The sequence below is a fragment of the Cynara cardunculus genome, unplaced genomic scaffold (assembly GCF_001531365.2).
Source record: "Cynara cardunculus var. scolymus isolate 2C unplaced genomic scaffold, CcrdV1 Un_Scaffold_2230, whole genome shotgun sequence".
In the NCBI taxonomy this organism is placed as follows: Eukaryota; Viridiplantae; Streptophyta; class Magnoliopsida; order Asterales; family Asteraceae; genus Cynara; species Cynara cardunculus.
The window spans coordinates 79,376-88,373 of record NW_020201018.1 but is presented as its reverse complement, the minus strand read 5'-3'; positions in this window follow the sequence as shown (position 1 = coordinate 88,373).

The following is an 8,998-nucleotide window of genomic DNA, read 5'->3' as shown; positions in this document are numbered from 1 at the left end:
GCAGAGTGCGCGCATCACTCTCTTACCTTATTCTTACTTCAAGTTTCTTCTAACTTAAGTAAAAGATATTTCTTTTAGCATTCTCTTTTCTTGTATTTGCTAAAGCTCTGTGTGTAACCAAAGGTTGTTTAGATAGGTTTCCTATACCTTATCTTTCCGCAAACAATCTTGTAAAATTTGTATTGATCTTCTCTCTCAATATATATTTTAAATTTGAAAACTTTGTGTTTGTATTCACCCCTCCCCCTTCTACAAACTGTTTCTTTTCTTGTAGACCCTTTCGGGACCAACAATTTCACAATCATAATCATTAACAAGTTCAATCCACCGACGCTGTCGCATATTTAAATCTTTCTGGTTGAACAGATGATGTAGACTCTTGTGATCTATATAAATCTGGCACTTTGTTCCCAGAAGAAAATGCCTCCAGATTTTTAGAGCAAATACTACCGCGGCTAACTCCATATTATGAGTCAGATACTGCTTCTCATGATTCTTCAATTCTCTTGATGCATAAGAAATTACCTTTCCCCTTTTGATGCTTACCACAAAATTTTCGGATCCATCAAGTATGGTTAACACCGGCACACTACAGAGGTGATCCTTTAATAGTTGGAAAGCTTCTTGCTATTCTTTTCCCACTGAAACTTAACATTTTTCCAAGTCAATTTGGTTAATGGCACAGCTATCTTAGAAAAGTCCTGAATGAACTTACGGTAATAGTCTGCCAGTCCCAAAAAGCTTCAGACTTCAGAAGGAGTCTTTGGAGCTTCCCATTTTTCAACTGCTTCTATTTTTGCTGGATCTACTTGTACCCCTGCTTCTGACATAACGTGACCCAAAAATTGGACTTCTCTTAACCAGAACTCACATTTAGATAACTTTGTGTACATCTTTTCTTTCTTCAATAATTCTAATATTAGACGAAGATGTTTTGCATGTTCTTCTTCAATCTTAGAGTATATAAGAATATCGTCGATAAAAACAATAACGAATTTATCAAGATATTCCTTACATACCCTATTCATCAAATCCATAAAGGCTGTGGGCGCATTAGTTAAGCCGAATGACATAACTAAGAATTTGTGATGCTCGTACCTAGTTCTGAATGCTGTTATGGCAACATCTTCTTCCCTGACTTTGACCTGATGATACCCTGATCTTAAATCAATCTTAGAAAAATAACTTGCTCCCACTAATTGATCGAACAAATCATCAATCCTTGGCAGAGGATATTTATTCTTGATGGTTAATTTATTCAATTCTCGATCACATTCGCATAGATCCATCTTTCTTCTTGAGAAATAAGACCGGAGCACCCCAAGGTGAAGTACTGGGTCTAATAAATCCTTTATCAGTCAGATCCTTCAACTGAGTAACCAATTCTTTCAATTCTAAAGGAGCTAATCTATACGGTGCTTTGGCCACTGGTGCTGCCCCAGGTATAAGATCAATTCAAAATTCAATGACTCGATTTGGCGGTAACCCAAACAAATCATTTGGAAAGACATCGGGGTATTCATTAACAATTGGAATCAATTTTTGTTTTCCTTTTTCTTTCTTTGCATCAATAACATATGCTAAACACCCCTGACATCCCTTCCGAATAGACTTTTGGGCTTTCATCACAGATAGTAAACTAGTATGATGATCCTGACAATCACCATAAATAATAATTGTTCCTTGATCTGGTAGCGTGATTTTGATCATCTTTTTATTACAAACAATACTGGCCTGATGTTCTGCTAACCAGTTCATACCCATTACTACATCAAACTCTTTCATTGGCATAGGAAACAGTCGAATTGGTAACTCACACCCCTCAATAACAATAATATAGTTATTGAATACTCTAGTAACAGATTCTTGACTATTAGCAGTGTCAACTACTAATTTGTCATCAAGTAGCACATACTTCAAACATGTAGATTGAGCAAATGATGGTGATGCAAATGAAAAATTTGCACCAGAATCAAACAACACCTTGGCACGTATAGAATTCAAAAGAAAGGTACCTGTTACTACATCTGGGGTTGCTTTTGCCTCGTTCTTCATCATTTGAAACGATCTACCCCTGGCCCCGCTCTGGCCTCCCCTTGGTGCACTAGGCCTTCCACGATTACTGGGAGCATTTTCCTCCCATTGTCAAACGAGGAGCTCTCAATTATGGACAATTTGATCGGATATGGTCAAGTGAATTGCACTGAAAACATCTTTTGGGTGTAGTGCAGTCCCTTGACAAATGCCCTGTCTCTCCACAACGATAACATCTCTTTGGTTCAGAGGGACAACTTCCCTGGTGTATATGCTGACACTGCGGGCAGGTTCTAACAGGAGGTAATTGAGGAGCATGGTTATTTGATTTAATAAATTTGGGTCTTCGAAAACTGACTGAAGACCCTTCCCACTTTCTTTTCTCAACAAATTTCTCTTCACTCAGCCGATTCTTATTTCTTTCAGTAACTTCGGCAGCATTGACGGCTAAAGAGAAAGTTCCAGGGTTCACAACAATCACAAATTCCCGAATACAAGGTTTCAGACCCCAAATATACCTTTCTACCTTTCGGGATTCTGAAGATACATAATGTTCAGCAAAATGGGAAAACTCAATAAATTTCTCGGTATAATCCCGCACAAATCTATTCCCTTGTTCCAATTTTAGAAAATCCTCTTCCATTTGCCTTACTGCAGTCGTAGGACAGAATTGTGTTTTAAATTTACTCACAAATTCTTTCCAAGACATTGTTTGCAGTATATTCGATTGTGCCGAGGACTCCACATCCCACCAATATAAGGCATTAGATTTGAGCATAGATACTGCAAATCTAACCTTATCTTCTTCAGAACACCTACTAGTGTTAAATACCGATTCAATCTCTTTTATCCAGCACATTGCTTTAACTGGATCTCTCTTTCCTGAAAAGGTTGGAGGTTTACAAGTCAGAAATATCTTTATATCTCCTCCCCGATTATTGTTGCCTGCTGAAGGAGCTGGAGGATTAATTCCAACTCGCTCAGTTTCTATTCTAGCTGGCAGTCCCATAATGGATATTAGAGTTTCTCTCATTTTTCCCATTTCTTCTGCTAGATCATTTCTGGTTATAAACTCAGATTGTTGCCTATGTTTTTTATGAGCATTCCCAAAAATAGATTCCTCTTGATCAGGGCGAATCTCAGCCTGACTCCTCTCAGGAATTTGATTTCTTCCTCGACCTCTACCCCTACCCCTTCCACGACCTCTACTCCTTGAAGCATAGGTTGGTGGATTAACGGGAGATTCCTCCCTTTCTTCAGATCCAGGGCGAGCAATTCTTTCTGATCTTCGTGATCGGATAGACATCTGCAGATATTTTAGTATTAAACATCACGTATTCACATTCCCAAATATAATATGGTGTCCGAGTATAGGTATGTACCTATAAATTCATAATTACATTGGTCATTTGTAATTCGAATTCACCTTACATACTGCCCTCTTTAACCCATTATATTTTATTCCCAATGATACTAATAATATCTAGGACTCTTAACATGTAAATGACAGTTTCAGTCTAGGCATCACGCTTTGAATACCTAAATCTCTTAAACTAAGGCTCTGATACCACTTMTGTAACACCCCCAAACACCACATTTGCATATAACACATATTTCATTACATAGAAATATAGTTTACAACATAAGGTCCCACTACTAACATATATAATATAACATATATCTTCAAAGTAAGTCATCAAAAGCAGATCTTCAAAAGCAGATAACAAGTTAGAAAAATAATCACATTTTCCTTTTCCCCTTATTATCCCTGGACCCCCTCATTCCTGCATCGCATATTTTAAAGACAGAAAATGAGGGTTAGACCAGAAGGGTCTAGTGAGTAAATTCCTTCCTTGCAAATGCAGGGTGATAAACACCAAAATATGATAATGTAACTTTGCTTAGAAATATTTTGCAATACAAACAAATGATGCAGTTCGCAATAACATGTAAAATAGGATATACCCAAGAACCTCAGTTCTATAAAATACCTCTGCTTAAAGATCCAACGTTCTCAAATATGAAACAAATATTATAACCAAAACTTCTTGAATCATCAGACCGTTCCTTTGTAAATATTAATATAAAATATTTAAGGCAAAACATGCCTTTTATGACAAACTATTTTCCCCTTCTCAATAACATCTAAATTATTATTTTTAATAGGGATAATATCTTTAATTCATCAGGTCACAAAGAAATGATGACTAAAAGTTATTAAATCCAATTAGTAACAATAATAAGAGTTATAATATTATCCACATATGACAATGTCACCCTTATTCCAAGTACGCCTCTCCTTGATATGCCATCCTTATTCCTCCATCAAAACAGGGCTACTTATCAGAACAGACATAAGTCACCACGTCTAAAAGTACCCATTCTCAATTCCAAGCCAGAACAGACAAAAGTCACCACGTCTGGGGGAACTACTACTTAAAACAAGTTTCATACCGAAACAGACTTACGTCACCACGCTTGGTAAAAACAGTTTTACAAAATCCACTTCCATACCAAAACAGACTTATGTCACCACGCTTGGTAGGAAGGTTTCCCAAAATATAGTTTCATACCAAAACAGACTTACGTCACCATGCTTGGTAGAAACATTTTCCCAAATCCAATTTCATATCAAAACAGACTTACGTCACCACGCTTGGTAGGAACATATCTTTTTATCTAAAAAGATATAAAATACATTTTTATAAATCCATAATTAAACCCAATAATAAAAAAAAAATTAATTACATAAATGTCTTAGAATATTAAACACTTAAAATTATCAAAAATAAGTTATCCGGATATACAATCCGGACAACACTTGTCCCTTTTGTCCGATTTACTAATCCGGACAACCCTTGGTCGATTAAGATTAAATCGCATGACTCATGTCTGGTATAAGCAATCCGGACAACACATGCTTGATTTAAAACTAAACCGCTCAATACTTGATCGGTTTATAACTAATTCGCACAACCCTTAGGCGATTTAAGACTAAACCGCACAACACTTGGTCGTATTCCTACTTCTCCATTCAAAACCTTTGTCCGATTTACATAATTCAAAATCTCACTAACTCCCTAAATCGCATGACTCTTGAGCGATTTATAACTAAGTCGATCACATTTTGTCCGGTTTAAGAGTAATCCGGACAAGCTTTGTCCGATTTATACTTAGTCCCGTTACCCTTTGTCCGAATAAAGATTCTTAATTAAAATATTGATTTATTTCCAATAATAAACAACATTCAAGTAAAACCAGTAACAAATTTTATGCAAAAAGGTTTAAAAATCACTTACCTTGAAGTAACAACTTAGATTTTGAAGAAGATGAAAACAAAATGATTCCAAGCTTGATCTCCAGTTAATTCTTTCTCTAAGTCTCACAACTCCCAAATGAGGCAAGAAGATTGCCTCTTCACCAAAACTTCATATATATACTTTCCTCATTTGGAAAGTCGGTCTAACCCCCTCCCCAATCACATGCATGCATACATAAATATAATTTTATGCACACATATGCACATGCATGCTTATATCATGCATACATACACACACACACATATATATATATATATATATCTACATATTTTGCATATATTCCAAGTATGAAATATACATATTTTAACCCATGTAAACACGTATTCATATAAACAATTAACTCACATAATAAATACCTTGGGTAATGATCAGGACTCGGTTATCACATCTGCCTTGTGTTGGAGCTTGCCTCGATGAGGAAGGAATATCTTCCTGTACCTGCTTGGTTGGTTGGGTGATGGATGGCTGTGGTTGTGTTTGGGTAAGGATAGGTTAGGTGATAGATGGTTGTGGTTGTGTTTGGGTAAGGATAGGTTGGGTGATGGGTTGTGTTTGGGTGATGGGTTCTGGTATTGTAGTGGAAGGTTCTGGTCGAGGTATGGCTTCTGGTTGGGTGGTTTCTTGTTGGGTGGGTTCTGGTTGGGTAGGCTCTGTTTGGGTAGGCTCTGGTTGTGGTTGATTTGTTTGGGTGAAATTCAAATATTAAAACATGGATATAACTCTTTTATCCAAAACTTTAATGCATGAAAGGGATCCAATATATCAAAATTATAAATTACAGTTACTCACTAAAACTAAGTAATATTAAAACATGGATAATACACTATCCAGAAATAATATTTAACAACAATAGGAGAGAACATATCCATTAAGAGTGACAGGAACACAAAAGTATGTCACCGAAACAACGTTGTCACGTAACACTTCAAGACTTACAGTCAAAGTGTCCTAACAACTACTTAACAAGTTTCATCTCAAGAGTCGGTTGTTCTTAGTCTTTTTTAACGAATTTCACCTCAACGATCGATACACTTAGCATTCACCTCAAAAGTAACACATCAAGAGGTGGAGATCTTAGTGTATACCCCTAGGGTAACACCTCATTACTCAACCCTCCTACTTCCTACTTGAAAAGTTTTAAGTCATGAACAAGGGTCCCTGAGTCCAATCCCGCAATACATACACGACCACCAACACAAGACCGACTCACATACCTATGGATCCAACGTATTACAGTCTAAATTACATGACTCTAAATAAATGACCAACACATTCAAAACATGTAATGTACTAACAAATATGCCACAAATGCATATAACTCCAAAAACTCTGCATAGAGCAATTTAAATCGGACTAAAGTCCCCAAGACTAATTTAAATCAAAACTGAGTCAAAAACTCAACAACTCAATTGACCATTAAACAAAAGTCATCAAAACAATAAAATGCATTTAACCATTAATGCGAATACACGCTCCAAATACATAAGTAACTCAAATACCCATCAATGATTGGGACAATCATTTTCCAATTAAAACTCATGCCATTTATATCTCCAAAAGATCGCATAGCATAACAATGTGTGTCTTCCCAAATCTAATACTCTAAAAATGCATTGTCACAAAATAATCTTTATTTATGAGATACATCATCAAATAATTCGCACTTATGATTTATTTAACGAAATACTTAAAGAGCCTAAATATATGCATTCTTTAGACATGTTAACCCAGAAACACTAAGTGTGTAAACTTTAACAAATACTCAACACATTTGATATATAGTAAATAAAACATTTCAATACATCAAAAAATATTTTTGACATGTACAAAGTTTTCACCAAGCAACTTGAATTCACGTTGCTAGGTTAGGTTACACCTAGGTTCCTGGTCCATCTCTACCTTCCAAAGTGGTGAAGGCTTTAAATCCATCAACACTCACCTCTTGAAACTCTATATGGGTCATAACCAAGCATAGAGATGTACCAGAATTAACCCAAAACACATATTCATAGCAAACCTTAGTCAAATCCTCTAATCATCCAAAATACCCGAAATTGGTCAAAACTTCAAAACATGAAAGATACCTCAAAATAAATATTGTAGGAGGGTAAATAAAAGGTTTTCACAAGAATAAAGGTTTATAAGATTAAGATGGACTCACAATTCGTTTTTGGGGGAAACACAAAACTAGGTCAATAATGGTGGAAGATTGGTTAGAGAAGATGAAGTTGGATCTTGGTTCTAGATTTGAATTCTTCAATCTTGGGAACTTGCAAAAAAGATGGATCTATGGCTCCTAAACACTCTCTAACAAAATCAAAGAAGAAGCTAGGAGGTGGAAATGGTGAGGAAAAGATGAAGATCATGGGCTCCACTCCACCAAACTTGAATCCCTAGCTCTAGATCTCAACACTCTTAAAGAAATCATTTAGGTGGAATGGAGGTGTTTGGACCGATTTTGGTTGAGAGAGGAACGAGTTAAGAGATGAAGAAATTAGAAATAATGGGAGAAAAATCAAGTTTTATATGAATTTTGGCCTTATGCAACCTTCCCTCCTTCCAGCTCTAAAATCAGTCCAACTTTCACGCCCGGGGAGATTCTTTTCATGGTCGGTGTGTGTCCAGAATATCTGATCAATCTTCAATTCTTCATAATAACAATGGCAGATTCATAGATTTATCATTAAGAACACTTGATGAACTTTGAGAGAAAAAGTCAATGTATTCATTATGGTCAAACTCTCATTACACGTATGAATATTACAATTAAACTCTTCTTACCTTCTAATTACAAAGATTACCTACCTATTTATACGGTCAAACTACAAAGACAAGTCAAAGTCAAACTTCTAAAGAAAAGTCAAACACGCTGACTTTTTACAATTATAGACAATATTAAACCTTTCAAGACGAATACAATTAATACTGATTTCTCAGTCCTAACATTCTCCCCCTTTGTATTCAGACTTGAAAGAAAATTCTGCGCTTTGAGTCCATGTTTGAACTTTGAAACTTTAAGCACAAAATGTCTTCTTCAAATGAAATCTTCAAGCGATCAACTGTTGAGAAAGATCTTCTAGCATTCTCCCCCTCGAATGTAGAATCACGGTGATCTTCTCATTTGACAATTTAGAACATATTCAAAAATGATCTTCAAAAACACTGTACAAAATGTGATCTTCAAAGAATCTTCAGAAAACAAATCTTCAGTAAACTATTGTGAAAATGATCTTCACATTCAATATCTCTCAGTCGTTGAAGCACACAAATAATCTTTCTGTAATGATCTTCAGTTGCACTTCATCTTTTGAGTCTTTTGCCACTTTTAACGTTACTCCCCCTTGATCTTTGCATCAAATTCCCTTTAACAATGTTCGGAAATGAATATTTCATTCATTATTACATATACTCCCCCTTATGATGAAATGAGAATCATTCCATCATACACAAGATGAATGAAATTTTCCGAGTAAGCCGTCAAATCATGAAATTTTAAGTAGATCTTTGCAAATCCACTTATTTAATCTTTTTAGATTAAGGGAATGAGGGGGTAACAACCAATTTCAACGTATGAAATTGTTTTCAATCTTATAAAAAGATTAGCCTGTGAGTATAACAAATATACTCAGTACAACGGATGTACT